The sequence below is a fragment of the Delphinus delphis genome, chromosome 13 (assembly GCF_949987515.2).
Source record: "Delphinus delphis chromosome 13, mDelDel1.2, whole genome shotgun sequence".
NCBI lineage: Eukaryota > Metazoa > Chordata > Mammalia > Artiodactyla > Delphinidae > Delphinus > Delphinus delphis.
Window position 1 is genome coordinate 4925125 of NC_082695.1, and position 23358 is coordinate 4948482.

General features: G+C 47.5%; 1 protein-coding gene and 1 pseudogene across 2 annotated transcripts in view; both read right to left on the bottom strand.

The window, feature by feature from the left end:
• The window catches only part of LOC132435811 (transmembrane protein 132B), a 235582-nt gene that overhangs the window by 99154 nt on the left and 113070 nt on the right, over window positions 1-23358 (bottom strand). The window lies entirely within an intron of this gene.
• On the bottom strand, window positions 17063-17656 carry LOC138414249 (nucleolar protein 56 pseudogene; annotated as a pseudogene).

Below are 23358 nucleotides of genomic sequence, written 5' to 3' on the forward strand. Positions count from 1 at the left end.
AAAGTACCTCACATACTGGTGTGAGGTGTTGCTTACCAACATTTTCCCAGAGCTGAGAACAATCACTCTTGATAATGAGCGAACACCATGGGCCCCTCCGCTCTCTCAGCTGCCAGGTCCTGGACTATTTCTCACACTAACAACTCACCCTCACTTGTAGCTTATTTGATTCTATCAGCATCACCATGGCAAGCCCAGAGACAGCGAAGACAACTGCCACAGTTAATTCTCCCCCCTCTGCCTCTGTCTTTCTGACAACATTCTGAAAACCTTTGTAGGACATGAAGGACCAGAAATCACCTCCCACCGACTTCCTGAATACAGCTTCTCAGAGTTGTCTTCTCTCTGTTTCTTCCTGCTACCAACCTTGAGCGATACTCTTGTTATGCACGATGACTCATGGAATCTACTGCTGTTTGGTTGTTTGGGGTTTTTTTTAATTTTTATTTTTTATTGGGGCATAGTAGATTAACAATGTTGTGTTAGTTTCAGGTGTACAGAAAAGTGATTCAGTTATACATATACATGTATCCGTTCTCAAATTCTTTTCCCATTTAGGTTGTCACAGAATATTGAGCAGAGTCCCCTGTGCTGTACAGTAGGTCCTTGTTGGCTATCTACTTTAAATACAGTAGTGTGTACATGTCAATCCCAAACTCCCAATTTATCCCTCCCCCCACCTTTCCCCTTTGGTGACCATAAGTTTGTTCTCTAAGTCTGTGAGTCGGTTTCCGTTTTGTCAGTAAGTCCATTTGCATCATTTTTTAGATTCCACATATAAGTGATATCATATGGTATTTGCCTTTCTCTGTCTGACTTACTTCACTTCGTATGATCATCTCTAGGTCCATCCATGTTGCTGCAAAGGGCACAAAGTTATTCGTTTTCTCATTGGTCCTCCAGAGATAGTCCGGGCACCTACGAGCCTGAACAAGAGTGATTCTTTGCTTCGTTTTTACACAAACAGAGCTCTTTGTACACTCTGTTCTGCCTCTAGAACATTTGATCTCTGACCCAAAGGGAAAGGAGAGCTCTAGTCGTTCTCTCCCTGACAATGAAGTGCTCTGGTCTGGAAGTGAGGACGGAACCAGTCACACGGCCCCATCTGACCAGGGGCCTCAGCAAGGACCATCCTCCTCCAAGTCCGATGGAGGTACCGATGGAGTCTCCGGGGTTCACCACCGGTCTGACTCCAGAGATCATGCCGGAGGGAGAGTAAACATCACACTCACTCATTCATTCATGCTGGCACGTTTATAGAAAGGACCATGTCCCCACCTCTGTCCCAGGCCCAGTGACATATACAAGCAGAGGCACACACAAGGCTCTAATTATCTTTCAAAGAGTCTGTTTCTCAGTGAAAGCCTTTTTCCTGTCGTGTTGCACAGGATTTCTCTGCACGTACACTGGGAAGGGCCTCATTACATGCTGATTCTCCTGCCTATGGGGCAGGTGGCTCCTCTAAGGAGAGCAGCTGCTAATGAGGCTGGGGTCCCCGGGTCGCACCCCGCGTGTGCTGCTTTAGCTGGACTCCAGGTGGCTGTGGAGGGCATCTATGAGTCCAGCATCCTGCAGGCTACCCTGGTCACCAGGGGCCAACTGGCAGCTACAAGCAGCGCCAATGTATCACCTGTCCTGGTGTTCTCCCTGCTGAGATACGGGAGCAAGACCCTGCCCAAAGGATTACACTGGGCTCCCCGTGAAGGGGACCGCAACAGTTAGATGACCGGGGGAACGTTCGCGGCCAACCCAGCAGAGATCAGGCCGAAGATGGGCCGCCCGCAGAACCCTAGATCAGAAGGAAGCTCACGTTCACCTACAGCATCATTGAAAGACCACAGACACGGGACAGCAAAGCACCTGGAGGATTCACGGCCCTTAAGGGGTGGAGGCAAAGGGGCAAGAATCGCGAGGTTCACAGACACAGAGAACAGACTTGTTGAGGTTGCCGGGGGGAGGGGGTGGGGGAGGGATGGAGCGGGAGTTCGGAATTAGCGGATGCAAACTATTATCCGTAGGATGGATAAACAACAAGGTCCTACTGCAGAGCGCAGGGAACTATATTCAGTCTCCTGGGATAAACCATCATGGATATAAAACAAGAATGTACATATATACGTATAACTGAATCACTTTGCCGTACGAGAGGAATTAACACAACATGGTAAATCGACTGTCCTTCAATAAAATACATTTTAAAAAAAGAGAGAGGATCGTGAGGTTTAGGACCTGTCTCCCAAATTCCAGACTCTTATCCAACTGCCTATTCAGCAGCTCCACTTAGGGGTCCAAAAGGCACCTCAGACTTGGCACCGAACTTCTGCTCTTCCCCAAGGCCAAGACCACACCCCCATCAAAGGCAAGGCCATCTATCCTTCCAGTTACTCAGGTCAAAACCGTGGTCATCCTGAGCGCTTCCCCTTCCTTAGTAGCCAGCATCTGTGCTGTCCAGAAAGCCTGTCACCTCCACCTGGGAAATACCGTTTTTAAATACCTTCACTCTCTCCGTATCTTCTACACCTACACTGGTCCAAGCCGTTATCTGCCTCTTGCCTGGTTACCGTAATCACCTCCTAAATGATCCCTCGCTTCCGCCCTCACCCCCAGCCCTCTACTCTATTCTCTCCACACAGCAGCCAGAGTACCCCCGTTAAATCAGAGGCAAATATTTTCACTGTCCTGTTCAAAACCCTTACGGAATTCTCATCTCATTCGCATAAAAGCCCATTTCCTTACAAGGATCTATAAGGCCCTCCACAACCCGGTCCCTCTGCCCCAACGCCTGTTATTTCCCTGAACATCTTTGCTAGCACTGTCCCCTCGGTCACTCTGTCCGGTCCCTCGCTGTTCCTTCAGGCATGCGGCTGCCTTGAGGTCTTCCCGCTGCCTCTCCCTCTACCTGGACCCCCTTCCCTACAACATCTGTACAGCTCAACCCTCACCTTCAGGGAAGGCCTGAAAAGCTGCCTCGTAAGTGTTGTTTCCTTAGGTGACGCTGCTGAAAGACCCATCTCCTACACGGGCCAGCCCTCTCCCCCCTGCCCCCTGCTTTTTCTCACTTAACGCCACTGAACATACTCTTCCGCAAGTCCCCTACATACAGACGAGTTCTGTGCCGAGAGCGTGTTCGTTAAGTCCAGCAAAGTAAGCCTAGGTGCCCAACTAACACAATCGGCTATATAGTACTGTACTGCAATAGGTTTATAATACTTTTCACACAAATAATACATAAAAAACAAACACACACAAAAAATAAGGAAAACATTTTTAATCTTACAGTACAGGACCTTGAAAAGCACAGCAGTACAGTACAACAGCTGGCATCCAGGGGCTGGCATCGAGTGAACAGGCAAGAAATAAAGATACTGCACTGCTGTACTCGACACAGTCCTGTACAGTAAAGGACACAGAAGCACAGCCACTTGCAGAGGAGGCACGCACGTGACAATGTACGCCAGACACGTGAACTAGCTTATGCGACTGGACATGTGAACGCACGTTCGCATCTTTGAAAGTTCACAACTTGAAGGTTCATACGTAGGGGAGTTCCTCTATTTATTTACTTGCTTTTGCTATGGGCTGTTTCTGTCTCCTAGGTTGTAAACTCAGTGGGGGCAGGGATTCTTCTTCATGTTCCCTGCGACACTTCCAACGCCTAGAAAATACCTGGTCCATAGGAGGAACTCCGTAAATACATCATGAATGAATGAATGAATGAGCTGTCAATCTCGGAGTGCACCCTTCAACCCCACACCTCTTTGGCTTCCTCAGAGTGTAACATGTGGATCCCTGAGTGTGAGGTCCCCCCAGTCCGTCCCTAGCTGGGCCCATCCATGCATCACTCATTCCCACTCTCTTCCAAAGTACATATTCCTCTGTGGGCATCTTTATGACGGCACTGAGAAAGCCTGGACTTTCTGAGTTCCAGCTTCCCTGCCTGGGGCCTTCCATCAGTCTGTAAGTCATAAAATGGGTGATTCACACACTGCTGTTCCCTGGTGCCAGGTGTCTGCTTCTTTTGGTCACTCTCTACAACCTTCAGGTATCTGGGTATTTTTGCACTTCCCACAGAGTCAACTGTGAGAGTATTAACGTGATACCAACTCCTCAGCCATTACTGGACTTGGAATCACCAATGCTATTTTTTTCATCGTGGTAAGAGCATTTAACACGAATCTACCTTCTTCACAAATTTTAAGTGTATAACACAGCATTGTTAACCATAGGCAGGGTTGTACTGCAGATCTCTAGAACTTATTCACCTTGCATCTGATGCTAATTTTTTTTTTAATTTACTTAGCAAGCTCTCCATACACGGACTTGCCTGTTTTAAATTTCACTTCCATCAATTTTTTATTTATTTATTTTGGGCTGTGTTGGGTCTTCATTTCTGTGCGAGGGCTTTCTCTAGTTGCGGCAAGCGGGGGCCACTCTTCATCGCGGTGCACGGGCCTCTCACTATCGCAGCCTCTCTTGTTGCGGAGCGCAGGCTCCAGACGCGCAGGCTCAGTAGTTGTGGCTCACGGGCCCAGTTGCTCCGCGGCATGTGGGATTCTCCCGGACCAGGGCTCGAACCCGTGTCCCCTGCATTAGCAGGCAGATTCTCAACCACTGCGCCACCACGGAAGCCCGATGCGAATGTTTTGAAGGCAGGTACTGTTACAGTGGACTCGCTGATAAGTGAGGATAATAGGGACCACTTTTCCAAGGAGTATCACAAATACTCGTGATTTTTACCAGTTTAATCTAAGGAGGTAAAATACCTACCTTTGGTTCTAGCATTCTCGAAGCACCTCCAAATCACCTGGAGTTATTTCAACATCACAGGAGCAAACAAAACAATTAAAGACAAGCCAGCCAGACAGACAGACACTCTGGGGTGTTCAAAAACAAACCCAAACAGAATCTATAACCTCATTAACCTTAAAACGGAGTAGAGTTAAGAGAATCCCACAAATAGACCGACACTCTGAATTCTGAATGCCGTCTGGGTCGAAAATCAGATTCGAATTCCTGTAACCTTCCATTTACCCGGCAGCTTTTCAATAAATGTCAGCTGGGCAGAAATTCAATGCAGGTGATCTGCAGGCCCCTCTAATTCCCACAGTGTGTAAATCTCCCTAAGAGAGAAGCTCCCCTTCGGGAAACAGGAATTCTCCTGTCACCGATTAATTAAAACCCAATGATCCCATCACATCTCCTACTTGGCCCATTGTATTAATTACAAGAACCTCAAAAAACCTTTCTTATAGGCCAATTACTCTGTAGAAATTGGGTCTCAAGTCAACTGCAGTTAGAAAGGATTATGTCCATGTAACTTCTTCAACTTCCCCTTTGCTGATTATATCTATTCAAGCAATCCTGAAATTCTTTACATAGAATTGAGCCTAGCCTGCCATAATTTAAGAGACTAATTTGGTCCAGAGGAGCAAGTATGAGCCAGAATCATGCATGAAATAATAGGAAACGGTGGTTAAAAGTTAGATTTTTTGTTGTTGTTGTGCAAAGCTATTCATATACCCCATTACAGGATGCAAAAATAGGATGTTCCAGGACAGGGAAAGACCTCTGTGTATAGGTTCCAGGGACGGAGACGTTCAGTTCACGTAGGATTCCTGTACCAGCACCTTGAACTTGCCCAGTACTCGTCCTACATCAATCTCATTTCCCACCTCTGTATGATCTCAAGGAATGAAAATGATTCCAGATAATGATGAGACCCGACGGAAGTCAGCACCAGGTCAGACCCTCGGAGGAAGACGACCACTAATTGGCCTGAAACCACGGGATGAAAGGTAACATCTGTTCCGGTGGCTAAGCCAGACTGCACTAATGAGCGGCTCTGTGGCCTCGCGATGGCCATTCCGCCAGATGACCTTTGGCATCCTGAGTGCGTCCCCATGCACCCTCCACCACCGGGGGTGGGGCGGGCAGGAGTGTGCTGGGAGGCTGAGCACAGCTGGGTGAAAAGGGCAAGTTTGGACATCCGAGCAAAGAGAAATTCCTACTTCGCCTCTGAACCTTCAAGGTCAGTGCCTGCAAAGCCAGTTTCCTTGGAAACTCTATTCCGTCTTAAGGCCACAGTCTGCTTCCTCTGATGCACACTGGCTGGATTCACCCTCCCGAGAGATGCTAGGAGTGGGGGGACCACGCTTTCTGAGCACAGAATGAGAGCATGTTGCTGGAGGACTGTGAGCCTCTAATGGGAACCAAACGTCTTAAGTTAGGACTGTCCCAGAACATCACGGTCAACGTGCCTAGGAAGACATAAAAAGAAGTTGTAGTCTATACCCAGCTTCTAATCCTGCCAGGGTTTCGCAAACTTACACTCTTCGCTGGGTCTCAAGTTCTGGACTATGTAAGTCATTCATTCAAACGTCTGATAAAACGTGTTGGCATCTCGTGGGCGCCAAGCTCTGTTCTCCGCACTGGGGATCAGTCGTGAGGAAGGCGGGGGGTATTCTTGCTCTCCTGGAGTTTATATTCTGGTAGAAGGAGACTATTACAAAGCAAATATAAAATTAAATGAGGCCACTATTAAATAGTGAATTTGATAGTCATTAGCGACTTGCCCTAAATACTTGCCGTTTCCTATTTTCTGGCCCACTAGAGGTTGGATGGAGCCTGACCGACACATTGTGTGTCTCCCTTCTGGGCAAGTATTTCGTCACCAGTACAAGCCTCTAGTTCAAGATGAGGCGCCGTTTGGGCCGCCTTCGAGATTATGATGGTCAGAGTCCCGAGAGGCTCACAGTGTGAGTGCAAAATAAGCCTTTGTTGTTGTTGTTTTTTGCAGTACGCGGGCCTCTCACTGCTGTGGCCTCTCCCGTTGCGGAGCACAGGCTCTGGACGCGCAGGCTCAGCAGCCATGGCTCACGGGCCCAGCCGCTCCGCGGCATGTGGGATCGTGCCCCGGACCGGGGCACAAACCCGTGTCCCCTGCATCGGCAGCATCGGCAGGCGGACTCTCAACCACTGCGCCACCAGGGAAGCCCAAACCTTTGCTGTTTTAAACCGCTGAGACTTGGGGGTGGTTTGTTATCACCGCATCAATGAGCCCATCCTGACTGATGCAGAGATACACAGAGATGAAGATAAAACGGGGTAAAGAGATGGGGAGAGGGACCATTTGGACAGAGTTGTGAGAAGAGGCCCCTCTGAGAACAGATACTGAAGAACCGAGATTTCACTGATGGAGGACATGGATGGAGGACACGGGGGAACAGCAGGGGTGAAGGCCCTGAGGCGGTAGTAAGTTTGCCACGTGCAAGCACGCACGTCCTGCACACACATGCACTCATGGGCACACACGCACAAACACGGCACAAACTCACAGAGGGAGCAGGGAGCAGAGGGTAAACAGGTAGTCCATCTGCAGATACTTCCACGGACCAGCCTTCAGCCCTGAGAACCAGTCAGCACTCATGCAGCCCCTTTTCATAAAATCTCACACATCCCACCAAGGGACAGGGCTTTCCAGAAACCAGCTGCCATTGTAGACCCCACCCCTGGCTACGGAGACCTAACCCCGTCCAGTTCTCTATCAGCATAAAGTGAAAGAAAAGAATTCCAAACAATGAGACGACCATAGATGTAAGGGATGCTACGGTTCTGCAGTTGGGTTAACTTTCTCTCTGAGCCAAGGCATGAGCCCAGGTGTTTTATAACAGCACCCCGCCCGGTACCTGGCATGTACCAAGCACTGTGCCAGGGCCTTCGTGACTTAAATCTCACCATGGCCCTCCGAGAGAGGCGCTATCATTGCCAAGTTACACACGATGGGGCAGTCTCAGAGATGCTGTGTGACTTTCCTACAGTGCCACAATTAGGAAATCATAGAAACAGGATCCAGACCAATCCCTGGCTCCACGGTCATGACCGGAATATGCTAGTTAGGAAAAGAGCTGAGACCTAATCCATGCTACGGTCCACAACCTAAAGAAAGTCTGCACTAACAAACAGAGAGTGGTCTTTGCAAAGCACAGAAAGAAATGGGGTGGAGGAGATTAGGAAACTTGGTCTCTTTAGAGAGGAGATTCTGAACTGGTAGAATTCCGCTCTCAGCCTATACAGAGCACCTGCCTGAGAAGGAAGGCAGAAGAGGATGTCGACGCCAAAGAGGTGACGGAGGCGGGAGCACGGGGGAGAATTACAGCTTAGGAGGTCCTAGCGCCAGCCAAGGAGCCAGATTCACGCCCTGGACTGTCCCAGGACTAGAGCCAAAGCACTGTCTCTGATATCTGGTTAGCCGCTTTAAGTCCCTTCTGCTTGCAACTAAAAAAAACTGATATAAATACGATCGCATTCAAGTCTACCATGAGATGGAGACGCGGTATTTCACGATACGCGAGTGGCATTATCTTACTTGCCTCATAATTTCGGCTCTGGTGACTTTCAGTGGCATTCAGCCGTATTTCAGCTGATGTAAGGGGAGAGCCGAACAGAGCAATAACTCAATATCAAGTGCTAGCAAACCTCCTTTCTTAAAGTCTAGTATTGCCGGCCATGGGCACCCTCACATTTCCAGAAAATGGACCCAAACGCCAGTATGAAACCTCCTTAAAATGCCTAAGTTACTAACACTTACCGTGACACATCTCCCAACCCCATTCTGTAAGCTCGTCTTGAAATCCAGGGAGATCATTTCCCGGTTTATTTTTTTCTGTTTCAAAATCTCGAGCTAAGTGACTAGCATCCATCATAGCTCAACAAGTGAAGAACGCACGGAGTTGAAGATAATACAGTTTCAGGAGGACAGGGTATTGTGTTGTTACAACTCAAATGGATCAAAATGAATTCAGCGTCTCTCGCAGCTTCTCGACCGTCTTGCACTGAAGTGCATTTTAAAATGTTCAGGCTGGTCTCTCAAGCAACGGCAGTCAGATATCAAGCCTTTTTTTATTAAAGGACTTTGTATTAAAAGACCAAGACATATTCAAGAACCTGCCACCAAAGGAATGCTCGACATCCTTCCAGCCCCAATATTATTCAAAACGCAGTAACCCCAGCACACGTGGGATATGGCAGGGGACGGTCTATCCCATCTGCCCGTGGCCTCTGCAGGAAGACATCAGCAAGCCCAGGCACACTGCTCACTGCTTCACTCACAGTGAAGTCTCAGGGCTGTTGCCTGGTGCGCCCGTAGTGGTCCCAGCAGGAAGCAGGGTTCCACTCATATTGGTTTAATGGAATCGTATGGGATGAAGGGAATATTTGCAGAGGAACAAGAGGGGATAAGAGAAATAACAAGGAATGTTGGAAAAGCCAGAGGTGAGTGACAGCAAAAAGTTGTCACTGCCCCGAGTTTGAAGGGCTACGGGGGGAGTGGAGGAGAATAGTGTTGCTGGAGCCCCGTGAGAGCTGGTGGATGGGGGGCCATCTAGCAGGAGCTGTAGCCTGGGGGGGGACACATGCAGGAAGGACCTTTCTCTTCCTTCCCTCTGGTCTCCCACTAAGGCCTCCCACTGGCTGAGCCCCGCCAGAAGCCAGCTGCAAGGGAGCCCAGGTGACTCGATCTGTTGGCATGAACCCCCAAATCACACAGCAGAGGAGAGTGCAAGAGTGCTTGAGGGCCAAGAGAGAATAAGTAGCGAGCCTTTCATGCGAGGTTAGCTCCGGTGGGACCCACAGGACCCTCCAGATGTGTGCCCCGTGCCTGCTGAGGTGCCGGCTCTGCAGAGTGCCAGCCTGGTAAGGCTGAATACATCTCCAGCACTCCTGTGTCTGTGTCCAGTTAGGCTGGACCACCAGAAAGCTTCCGGGGGATTCTGGAGGGCAGAAGGGGGGCATATAGAAATATGGATCCACTGCAACTCTTACATATTGCAAACGTCTTCCCAGATGTCTTTTGTGCCTTAGCTTGAACCAACTGACGGACCTAAGACAAACTGCCTCATGACAAAACGCTTCAAACAAGCAGTGTGGTCAAGGCCCTCGCGAAGCTGAGCCTGGGGAGGTGAGGACCTCACTGTGCTGTTGAGAGGATTAAAGGAGCCCATGTGTGGAGCGTGTAGAAAACTGCTCTGCACGTAATTAGTATCATGGTCGCAGCTTTCCACCTGCAGAGACAGGACTTCTCTGCCCGCATGTGAGTCCCCTCCCTTTCACCCTCTCTCTCAGAGCTCACTGAACTCTCACTCACAGCGCACGCCGCCATCCAAAATTAGGTGCCTGTGCACATTTATGGGTCCATCTTTTCCTCCCTCACTTGAATGTAAGCTTCAGAGGGCGGGAACTGTGTCCTTTTTATTCACACCATGTCCCCGGGACACCCACAGCGTCCGGCACCTCTCAGGAGCTAAATGAAATCTTCGCAGGACTGAGTGAAGGACAGAGGGGGTTCCTTCACGTGATTGCCAAGAAACAGGACCAGAGGAGCCTGTGTCCGCCTAAGGTGGTGCGTTTTTCTCCGGACGCTGCCCCATCCACCCCTGCAGTGATTGGCTGGCTGAGAAGGGAAGCAGGGATGCTGACGGTAGGATCACGTTAGCCCTTCTGTCACTCGCACAGAGTCCCCACTACCTCCAGGACCCCAAGGACCCCATGGCCTGCGCAGAGCATCACTCGTACAGCCTGACCTGCGTCCACCAAGTCCCGGCCGCAGGTCCCCCTGAGGTCGAGAAACTTCAAAGGATGATGGGAGATGGACTTGGGAAGGCCATGGGGGATGTGGGGTGCATGGTACCCAGTAACGGGGAAGAGGCAAAGCCGCAGCCCGCATTCACACCTGCCCCGCCAGACGTGGGATACATGCAATTAGCTGTGCAAACAGCATGAAGCAGTATTTGGAGGACACCACACAGAGCAGCAAAAAAGTCGACCAGCAGTCACGCCAGGAGACAGACAAAGGCTGCGCTTCAGATCTGAACTGAACCTAGAACAGTCTGCACAGATGGTCAAAGGCCCCGTTTGCTCCCCAGTCCTGTGAGGCGAGGAGGGAGGGGAAGCAGGGTGCTCTCAGAAACCCACGGAAACCCAGGTCCCCATGACCCTGGGCCGCTTCCACTTGAAAGGGTTATTGGGCCTCCTGGATGAAATGCTCCCCTTTTCTAGGAATCTTCCTGAAAATCCAATTTATTAATCTGATTTAATTGTCAATCTGACACCTGGCTTTGCAGACTCCTTTTTACCCCAACCCTGTTTCCCAGAGAAAGAGGTTGACTTTTCCATTCCTGCTCATTCACAGTGGCCTGTTTGAGACTCACAGACTTAGAAAACAAATTTATGGTTACCAGGGGGGATGGGCGGGGGGGAGGGATAGTCAGGGAGTTTGGGATTGACATGTCCACACTGCTATACGTAAAATGGATAACCAACAAGGACCTATTGTATAGCACAGGGAACTCTGCTCAATATTATGTAACAACCTAAATGGGAAAAGAATTTGAAAAAGAATAGATACATGTATATGTAAAAAAAAAAAAAAAGTGGTCTGTTTTAAATATTGTGCTATGTCTTCCAAGGTGGTCTCAGGTAAGAGCAGAAAAGAAATCCTCAGTCTTTGATGCACTGAGAAGACTGGCTGCATTTTCTGCCCAGGTCAGGCCCCATGGTTGAGTCAAACAAGCAAAGGTCTATCGATCCACTGAGTCTGTGGGTCATAGGGACAATGCAGTAAGCTCAGCTGGGTCCACATGGGTAGTGTCAGCTCACAACAGAATATCCCATTCTCCTGTGGGCTCACAGGTATACAGGCAGCCACACTGGAGAAGGTGAAAGGCTAGGTACAGGGCTCTCCACTCTTGCAGAGGTATCACCTGAGACCTGTGTACCCCAGTGGCCCACAAGCAGCATCGCCTGAATGTTTAGTGAGCGTTATGACATTGGGGGGAAAACCAAGCTACCCTCATTGAGTTGTGACTTTGAGGGGAACTTGACTAATGCAGCCCTTAGCAGCTCAGGGTTGGCGTTCACTCAGACAGGGCTACCTGGGTTCACGTCTACCTTGGAAGGGCTTGTATTCAGTTATTTAGTGCTGCCTAACAAATTATCCCCCAATTTCGCAGATTAAAACCATGAACATTTCTTATTTCACAGTTCCTATGGATAGAGGGAGTGAGCTGAGCTGATGAGTTCTTTTTTTCTAACTTTCCATTTTATATTGGCGTGCAATTGATGAACAATGCTGTGTTAGTTTCAGGTGTTCAGCAAAGTGATTCAGTTATACATATACACGTATCTATTCTTTTTCAAATTCTTTTCCCATTTAGGTTGTTACGTAACATCGAGCAGAGTTCCAGGGTCACTCATGAGATTGCAGTGAGGCTGTCGGCTGGGGCTGCATCGTCTAAAGGCTTGACGGGCTGAAGGAGCCACTTCCAAGATGGCGCCCTCACATGGCCATTGGCTGGGGACTTCAGTTCTTCAACACACAGACCTCTCCAAAGAGCTGCTTGGGTGTCCTCATGACATGGTGGCTAGCTTTCCACAGGATGCAAGATCCAGGAGAGAACAAGGAGGAAGGTGTAATAATGTCTATGACCTGGTCTCGGAAGTCACACACCATCACTCCCACCACCTCCTATTCCTTAGAAGTGAGTCACTAAGTCCTGCCCACGCTCAAGGGGAGGGGAATTAAGCTCCACCTCTTAAAGGAGGGAGTGTCGTAAGAATGTATATACCTATTTTCAAACTATCCCAGGCCTACTGAGCAAACATCAACAAGAGCTGAACTTGGAGGCTAGACAGACTTGGGTTTGAATCCCCCTTTTGTCACTTTTTTACCTTGGGTTTAACCCCATCACACCTCAGTCTCCTCATCAGTAAATGTGGATAATAATACCTACATTGCCTAGTTATTGTGAGAATTTACTTAGATAATATATGCAAAGTGTTCAACACAGTGCCTGGCTTCTAGCAAGAATTCAACTCATCATATTAATATTTTAATTGCTATTAAGAGTAAAGGAGAACAATATAGCATTTTTGCACATTAATCTCTGGTGTAACCCTCCCCCTTCAACATCACTAAAATGTTATAAGTGGATATACATAGTTCAAAAATAGATAACTATTTATTTAAATGTATAACTGCTAAGTTTTTTTTTGTAGATACTTTATTTATTTTTAACATCTTTATTGGAGTATAGTTGCTTTACAATGGTGTGTTCGTTTCTGCTTTATAACATAGTGAATCAGCTATACATTTACATATATCCCCATATCTCCTCCCTCTTGCGTCTCCCTCCCACCCTCCCTATCCCACCCTTCTAGGTGGTCACAAAGCACCGAGCTGATCTCCCTGGGCTATGCGGCTGCTTCCCACTAGCTATCGATTTTACATTTGGTAGTGTATATACGTCCATGCCACTCTCTCACTTAGTCCCAGCTTACACTTCCCCCTCCCCGTGTCCTCAAGTCCATTTTCTACGTCTGCGTCTTTATTCCTGTCCTGCCCCTAGGTTCTTCAGAACCATTATTTATTTATTTATTTATTTTTGTGGTACGCGGGCCTCTCACCGCTGCGGCCTCTCCTGCGGAGCACAGGCCCCGGACGCGCAGGCTCAGCGGCCATGGCTCACGGGCCCAGCCGCTCCGTGGCATGTGGGATCCTCCCGGACCGGGGCACGAACCCGTGTCCCCTGCATCGGCAGGCGGACCCCCAACCACTGCACCACCAGGGAAGCCCCCAGAACCATTATCTTTTTTAGATTCCATGTGGCATAGAGGTAACTTACCTCAACATAATAAAGGCCATATTTGACAAACCCACAGCCAACATCGTTTTCAATGGTGAAAAACGGAAACCATTTCCTCTAAGATGCGGAACAAGACAAGGTTGTCCACTCTAAGTGCTAAGTTTTAAACAGGCTCCTACAAATAACAACGTGATATAAGGTCATTGATGTCTCCAAGACATACTGAGTTGTACTAGGACACAACCAATGCTCAAATTTCATGAAAGTTTTTAGGTAGATTCTGCCTTCAAAAGATGCCAGAACCAATTGAGGGTTCTACTCTTGCCCTCTTCCATCTAGGATCATTCCCGTTGGCTGCCTCTTCTTTTAAGTGGACGTAAGTCAGAGAATTGTGACTGTGATATCAGAAGAGCATTGACCCCAGCATCAAAAAGCCTAGCTTCTAATATGATACTAATATTTCTACTGATAACACATACTTCTGCTCTACGCTAGCTGTGTGACCATGGACCAGTCTCTTAACCTCTCTTAGCCTCAATTTTCTCAACCATAAATGAAGGTAGTGAATACCTGATTTCTCATGTTCTGTCAAGTGCTAACCATCTTCGACTTCTCTGAATTCATCTGTGGGTGATAGCTGAGATTGGATAACAAGAAAGCTTTTAAAGACAAACTCAGAGATAATTAAAGGGATCGTTGCATATGCAAATGATGATTGCAAGTGCATCGCTTGAAGAAAAACGTCTCTCAGGATCAACATCTGGCCCCCCAAAATGCTGATTGGTATACATATGCTTAAATGTGATAAAACCAGTTTCTTCAATGCAGTGCTGTTCCTAATACTAGGATCTTCTTAGTAGACTGGAGTATCACCCACAGATAATGAGCGTGTTGCCTCCTTTCTTCTAATTGTATCAGTTAGGTTTCTCTGTGAAACGAAGCATCCCAACTTAGTGGCTACAACAACAATCAACTATCCAGCAGCTGGCCACCAGTACAAGAGAGAAGTCCATAAAATGAATTGCCCAGCTGAGCCCCACCAGCATTGCAGCCTCGCATAATTACACACTAAGTAAATGGTTGTTATCTTAGACAACTTCATTTTAGGGTGATTTGTTTTGCAGCAAAAACTGATACATAATCTTCATAATTTGTTTCTTTCCCATGTGTTATTGTCTTGGCTACACAATCAGTACAATGTCAGCCGTGATACCAACACACTTCCTCCTCTTTTGTCCTAACTTTGATTTCCTATTAAACATAATGTTTATTGTAGGGTTCTGAAAGATACTGTCTATCAAGTTAAGAAAGTTCCTTTCTATTTCTACTTTGCTAAGGGTTTCTGCATAAATTAAGAGCTAAAATAGGCACTGCTCTCGCTCTGTAGGTACTAAGCAGCAACCCCTTCCAGACAAATGGAAAACTTCTTCGGAGCCGAGCCGACCACTTTGGGAACATTTGGAGCAGGTGATGGTGGGAGAGACAAGACTGAGACACAGAAACATTCAAAGAGTAAAAGACACAACAGCATACAGTCAAATGAAGAATACGAAAGAGGTAAGGTCAAGTTCAACAGACGTCCAGAGCGGAACATGAGTGTGACTTTCAAAAAGGAAAGAAGGAAGGAAGGGAGAAAGAGAAGGAAGGAAGGAAGGAAGGAAGGAAGGAAAAAAAAGAAAACAAGTAATTCCATGGGAAGAAGACAACGTAAGGGTGGAAAACGGCAAAATATACTTGACAAGTGCATCAAGGCTATATCACATGTTCACCTCGCTGCTTTTTCTTCCTGGGCACACAGAAAGGCTACACTTGCCAGCCTCCCTTGAAGCCCTGTCTCTGCCTACTGACCAATGAAATGTGGAGCGAGGTAACATAAGCCACTTCCAAACCTGGCCTTTGAAAACACCCAGTGAGATGTTCCAGGGTTTCCATGGAAACTTCTAAGGATGGCATGGCAACAAGCACAGTCTCCAGACGGTACCGCATGGGACAGAAGCAGTCCCTGACCACGGCCTGAACTTGGATGTAGCTCAGAAACTCCATCCAGGCCTCGCTGGACTGTGTTATGCCCCTGAGATACAGGGTTATTTGTTACAGCAGCTAATATCAATCATCTTAACAAATACAAAGAGCTATGATGGGCTGCGTTCAAAGAATCTAACAACTGGAATATCCCAGTGAATTCCTGAGAGACCAGTCACCCTGTGCTAGGCCCACTGGCCTGCAAGTCTAGCCTTCACCTTCCATTTTCAAAGACAGCCTTCATTTCTGGAGCTAAGGAAGAAAGAACCTTATTGATTTTCCTGGGAAGAGGGAGGTACCTGTTGTAATAAACTTACTTCCACCAAGGCTGTTGAATAACTGGGTCCTGAAAGATATGCTAAATAGTATGACAAAGGAAAAGTTAGAAAACAGACTGAGGCATTCTCTTCCCAAGCAGACTGGGGAGTTAGCGCCCGGGTAACGCAATTCAGACCTCCTGTGGTTTCAACACAATCTCAAAACAACAACGATCCAGTAAGGAGAAACAGACAAGGCTACTCAGGGATGCACAATGTCTTTGGGAAATTTCATCTTGTTCAATTCCCATGTCATCCCCTTAACTTTTTCTTCAATTTACTTTTTATTTTATATTAGAGTATAGTTGATTTACAATGTTGTGTTAGTTTCAGGTGTATAGCAAAGTGATAAAGTTATACATATATCCATTCTTTTTCAGATTCTTTTCCCATATAGGTTATTACAGAATACTGAGTAGAGTTCCCTGTGCTATACCATAGGTCCTTGTTGCTTACCCATTTTATATATAGTAGTGTTTTTCTGCTAATCCCAAATGCCTAATTGATCCCTCCCCTCCAGATTTCCCCTTTGGTAACCATACATTTGTTTTTGAAGTCTGTGAGTCTGTTTCCATTTTGCAAATAAGTTCATTTGTATCATTTTTTTGAAGATTCCACATATAAGGGACTTAGCTTGAGAAAACAAGGACTTCAAATAGCTGAATCAAAGGCAGTACCCTGTTACTTGTATTTTTTTTTTTTTAAATGTGGGCAACTCAGTTTGTTTTTTGTATTTATTTATTTATTGGCTGTGTTGGGTCTTCATTTCTGTGCGAGGGCTTTCTCTAGTTGCGGCAAGTGGGGGCCACTCTTCATCGCGGTGCGCGGGCCTCTCACTGTTGTGGCCTCTCCCGTTGCGGAGCACAGGCTCCGGACGCGCAGGCTCAGCGGCCATGGCTCACGGGCCCAGCCGCTCCACGGCACGTGGGATCCTCCCGGACCAGGGCTCGAACCTGTGTCCCCTGCATCGGCAGGCAGATTCTCCACCACTGCGCCGCCAGGGAAGCCCTGCTACTTGTATTTTAAAACAATGCTGATGATCTTTCTGTTTTTGTTTTGTTTGGTTTTGGTTTGACTTCTTTTGGGCTATAGGGGATGGGCTGGGAAATGTCCCTGCAAGTTACGCCCCACTAGGGAAGTGTCCATCTCATCTTCCTGGGAGAAGCTTTCGGAGCTTTTTCTTTTTCTTGGAGCTGCTGTTCTCGCGGCAGCAGCCTCTTCAGGTCCACTGCTGAGAGGCTCCCCCTTGCAAGAGAATTTCCTCTTTTTCTTGGGGACCCTCTTGTGTCCTGACTCTTCAGGGTCGCTAACTGGTTCCTCTTTGGGGAAAGGTTTCTTCCTCTTGGTGACACTTCCACTGCCAGCTGTCTCCTCAGGATCACTACGAACCAGCTCCTCCTTGGAAAAAGATTTCTTCTGGGGGGGCTTGGAGAAGGAGACAGATGGGTCTTCCATTCCGTTCTCCTGAGGAGCTTCCTGGGGCTTTGGCTTTTGCTTATTTTTGGGTCTTTCACTTGTCCCCTCACATTCTTCTGGGGTCTCACTGCTGTTTTCTGAGGACGCCAGGGCAATCGCAGCCCGCCTTTTCTTCTCCTTCTTCAAGCGTTTCTTCTCCTGTTTCTCCAGCTTCCTAGTAATCTCGGCCGCTGCTTCCTCTGCCTGAACCACTGCCTCCTTCATGACATCCAGATTCTTTCGTGGACTATCTCCAGTCTCACAGAAGGACAGCCGCTCCTCAACTTGTTCTCGAAGCTTCTCCCCAGGTACACGGGTAGGTACCTCAGAGAAGCAATCAGTTCGTGAGGCAATACTACATTTGTTTGCCAGGTATCGGGAGATGCGGCCTTTGTTCAGCTGCTCGGCCAATGAAGGTAGAGTGGAGAATGAGTCCCTATTTTGGGGTGTCACCCCTTGTCTTCAGGGCTCTGGAAACTTGGTCCCTTTGCTGGGCCCAGGGAATGATGATCTTTCTTAAGCCACATGCCTTTCTTCCCTAGAAGCTACACTATAAAATGGCATGGTATAGCAGGAAGTCTAAGTGGGGTGGCATATGGCATTCTTTACCTTCTGATCTTAGCACTTTCAAGTGAGCTACTGCATACTGTATCCATCCCCTTAACTTCAGCAGGGAGAATAACACAAGCAAGACACATCAAAACTGACCCCACCCCAAAGGGAGGTCATAATTAATTCCACTGAAGATATTAAGTCAGTCCAAAAAAAAAACTGGGGACGGTCAACAATTAGGCACATTTGTCTCCTGACACCAGGAAAGAGAAATTTAGCAGTGGCCACCCCCTCAGAGGGTTCTTAGAGCACCTGAGAGTTTCGTATTTAGAAGACAATATTACTCCACAGCAAAATAAGGTTCTGGGGCTGCAGAAGTTCAAGAGTAACTGTCACAGCCCATCAGGCCTCTGACATCAATTCTCAAGGCCTTCAGACGTAATACATTGAGAACCCATGATCCTTCGGGCCCAGAATTTTTCACATCTGCACCAGACTGCTGTAAGTACAGCCACCCTGTTCTAATAACACCTCAAAAATGTGTTTCTTGGGGCTTCTCTGGTGGCGCAGTGGTTGAGAGTCCGCCTGCCGATGCAGGGGACGCGGGTTCGTGCCCAGGTCCGGGAAGATCCCACATGCCGCGGAGCGGCTGGGCCCGTGAGCCATGGTCGCTGAGACTGCGTGTCAGGTGCCTGTGCTCCACAACGGGAGAGGCCACAACGGTGAGAGGCCCGCGTACCGCAAAAAAAAAAAAAAAACAATGTGTTTCTTGGTCAAAGCATCCCAACTCACCCAAGGTCACATAGCCAGCACACAGTAGGGCCAAGCCGTCTAACATCACAGTTACTCTCTCTCATAATCAATGCAGTGTAACACAATATAGTAACACACAACATCACGCGCTAATATTCTATCAGTAACCACATGATACAGTGGAGTGACACACACGGTAAAGCAAGGATCACACCTGATGGTATGTCCATGCCCCTTCCACTGAGGAATCATTCTAATTGTCTCTTCACCAGCTCTTTCTTGCTCAAATATAGATTTTTTTTAACTGGACACGTCTCAGGGCTGAGAAGAATACAGCATAAGCTAGCCATAAATGATATTCCTTCCAGGGGCAATTTTATGATGCCCTGTACCACCACTACTCTGCCCAGAATAGTGCTAACACACACACACACACACACACACACACACATATTATTTTCCTAGTCCCAGGTAATTCTGGTATTCTTGCCAATACTTAAACTGGACGACAAGTAGGTCCTTCAGTTGAAAGCTAGTAGAAAAAAAAAAAAAAATGACAGCTACGTCTGGACTGCAGTTGGTGCTCAGAATCGAAGATGGAGAGAAACAGTAGCTTAAGAGTGGTTCCACCGGCAGCGAGTGGCAAAAGTCAAGAAGCCATAAGGCAGCTGTGTGGGGTCTTTACTTCCAGCCCAACTTGCCTAATCTCACCACGTTTAACATGAAAATTCAGATTCCAAACCTCCCCCAGAGGAAAGACCCAGAGCTCTTAATTCACTCAATGGATGAAACCACAAGACCTTCAATGCATTCTAAAATGGAAACTCAGGCACAGGTTTTGGTAAAAAGAATAGTAACACAATTCAATGCGATAAAGATTTATTGAGTACCCCTGAGTGCCAAGTACTGGGTATGGCCTAACAGGTAAGAAGGGAAATCAGACCTTGTTCGAACACTCACGAAGGTCACAGGGGAATGAGGAGACCTTGCCCCAGCTAAGTATGTTACAGTGTGCTGCTCCTTCTAAGCGTGGTAGTGATGTACAAGGAGCATAGAAACTGCAGCAATGAACACCACTGGCAAGGGATCACGGTGGGAAAATGGGAGTATCGGACAAGAAGACCCGTGTCAGGAGGGAAAAAGAGGCCAAAGGCAACTCATTTTACCTTCGCACTTTGCAACGATCAGAAATATGGTCAGTTAAGAGAGAAGGCGATTTTATAGAACCTTAGTGAATCAGGGTGTTCAAGAGCTGACCAGACTGAGTTAAGTGAGAATTTTTAGAGCCTTCTTTCCCTTCTTTTACAAATAATTTCTGGAGACTATCTTCTGGTCTTAGTAAAAACAGCCCAGTGACCTTAACTGACACTCTCCTTTCTGACAAAGGACCCACACCCCCAAGTTTTCAGAGCCACTCTCCTGACTTTCAACAGTGAATCAGTTAGGGCTCTGGGGGTGTAAGCAACAGACACTGAATAACTTAAGCAGAATTTGTCGAATTTGTTGGAGGACACCAGGTGGCTATAGCTCACTGGTTGAAAAGAAAAGCTTAAAAAAATAGGTCTCAGAAACAACGGAAACCAGGGCAGCTGGTAACAGCTCATACTGTCTTGTCCAACCTTGCGCCAACTTAGTCCAGACTCAACGTCCCAGGAGAGAGCATCTGATTGACTGACCAGGTGATGTCCCCATAGCATGGTCAGTGCATGTAGGACACCTTAATTTGCAGCCCATCCACGATGCTCGTGATAAGAGAAAGGAAGACCCCAGAAGGAAGTCAAGACGTTGCATGAAAAGAAGCAGATATGGACGTGGGGTGGCCCAAACTTAACAATGTTCTCACCATGTAGTACGTGCACACAAAGGTAGAGAAGATTAGGTTACATAGATGTTACCCAACAAGAGGGGTAGGGTGTGAGAGGACACCTTTTGGGGTGTCTCCTCAGCTCATAGCCCATCCCTGACTCTTCCGAGGTTTGGACTCCAGCAGCTACGTCTGTGTTAGGTGATCCTTTCTCCCCCACCAGCCTACAGCTAGCCCAACTGATTGGACCAGAGCAATGTCTGACCCATGGGAAGCCAGTCCATGGGATAGCAAAGAGCCAATCAGATTTTCTTTGGATAAACTGAGTTTAAAGAATAAGATTGAGGGACTTCCCTGGCGGTCCAGTGGTTAGGACTCCGCGCTTCCACCGCAGGGGGTGCGGGTCCAATCCCTGGTTGGGGAACTAAGATCCCGCGAGCCACGCGGCACAGCCAAAATGAATGAATGAATGAAATAAAATAAAGAATAAGATTGAGAGATAAGACAATATTGAGCACAGAACCCTGAAGTGAGTCTCTTGGAATTCCTTCCTCTGAGGTCTTTAGAAATACCTTTGGCTTTGATCTTCCTGTAGCTCAGTCATTTGGTGGACCTCCGAATTTCATGCACTAACCTAGCATCCTCCCAATAAACTACCTTTTTTTACTCACATCTGGTTTTCTGTTCTTCCCAAAGCAATAGTCCCTGCCTAGTCCAAGATAAAAAATGTCACCCAGACCTCAGCTAATAAGACAGACACCAAAACACGTGATGTTAGGGCTTCCCTGGTGGCACAGTGGTTGAGAGTCCGCCTGCCGATGCAGGGAACGCGGGTTCGTGCCCCGGTCCGGGAAGATCCCACATGCCGCAGAGCGGCTGGGCCCGTGAGCCATGGCCGCTGAGCCTGCGCGTCCGGAGCCTGTGCTCCGCAACAGGAGAGGCCACAACAGTGAGAGGCCCGCGTACCGAAAAAAAAAAAAAAACACGTGATGTTTCTTGTTGCCAAAAAAACCCAACTCAACCAATTGACAGAACCAAAATGCTTTTATCTGCTCTTTAAACGGAAGCAAATTAAAAATCCAAAATGCCAAGATAGGAATGTTTGAACTTTACCCCTCAGAACCTCGACGGTCGGTCAGTATTAACTACGGTTGGAAGAATAGAAGAGTCCCAATACCAAAAATATAATAATTTTGTCTCAGAGTGGGAAGAGAAAAAATTCAGATTCTTGGAAAAAAATAAAGGGATTTTCTTAAGAAAGAAAAATCAGGTGAAGGAAGAGTTAACTAACTTAGCTTAAAGACTCTTCAGAATTCTTTCTCATAAGGAAAGGGGTGGATTGTGCACTAGAGAGAAAATCTGCACCATAAATCGGGATAACTGCATGACTTGGCTCCAAGTGGCTCCCTTTTCTCCCAATAATTTTTTTAAATTATGATAAGATCAGTTTTGAGTTTGAATCTTTTCGTAATCCATTCGGACGCCTTTAAGTGAAAGTGAAATGTACTGTACTCTTAAAAAAAGGAGAAACATACCCAGGTTTGATTCAAAAGCCAGTGAGAAGTAAAGTGCGCAGTGGATGAAAACATAAATTATCATCTGTGTGGAGCTGATGAGAGCCTGCTTCTAATAGGGCTGGCGTTAACTCAGGATTGCAGTAATGCTGTCCCGCACCTGATTACACGTATCCAGACAGATTTTCCCAAAGTACACTCAGCAGTCCATGCATAACAGGCTGCCATCCACTAACGGCTACAGATGTGGGTGGAGAGGAAGATGCTGCTTTACGATGCTTTCTGCAAATCATTTCTCACCATTTGAGCCTGACCGATGCAAATGAGCCCCAGACTCTGTTCCAGTCGCCCATGGAGTTGCATATCCGTGAGGAAGACCAGCTTTACACATGTCTACTTCCTGGAAGACCGGTCCCATCTGGCATTCAAGCCCGAGAATTAAGGTAGATGTTGTCATTATTATTTTCAAAAGGCAATCCTGGAAACAGGTTGGCATTTTCTCAAAAAGTTAAACATAGAATTACCGTATGAACTATAGCAGTTCTTCTCCTAGGTATATACTCCACGGCCCTAAAAAAAGAAAGCAGGGACTCCCGCAGATCCTAGCGCACGGGTGTTTATAGCAGCACTATTCCCAATAGCCAACAGCTGGAGACGGCCCAAATGTCCATCGACTGACGAATGGATAAACGTATCGTGGTGAATCCACTCAACAGGCTATTGTTCAGCCATAAAAGGAACGACAGACTCACCCATGCTACACTGTGAGTGACCCTCAAAACCACTCTGCTGGGCTTCCCTGGTGGCGCAGTGGTTGAGAATCTGCTGCTAATGCAGGGGACACGGGTTCGAGCCCTGGTCTGGGAAGATCCCACATGCCGCGGAGCGACTAGGCCCGTGAGCCACAACTACTGAGTCCGCGCGTCTGGAGCCTGTGCTCGGCAACTGGAGAGGCCGCAACAGTGAGAGGCCCGAGCACCGCGATGAAGAGTGGCCCCCGCTCTCTGCAACTAGAGAAAGCCCTCGTACAGAAACGAAGACCCAACACAGCCATAAATAAATAAATTTTTAAAAAAAACCACTCTGCTAAGAGAAAGAAGCCAGACACAAAAGGTCACATGTTGTACAGTTCTGTTTATATGAAACATCCACAGAGATGGAAAGCAGGTTGGTGATTCCCGAGGACAGGGGTGGGAAGCAACTGCTTCAAACGTTTTTGTAACTAGAGATGCTGGAGGCGCAGCCCTGCAAATGTGCCAATCGCCACTGAGTTGTTCACTTTGAAACGGTTAATTTTACGTTAC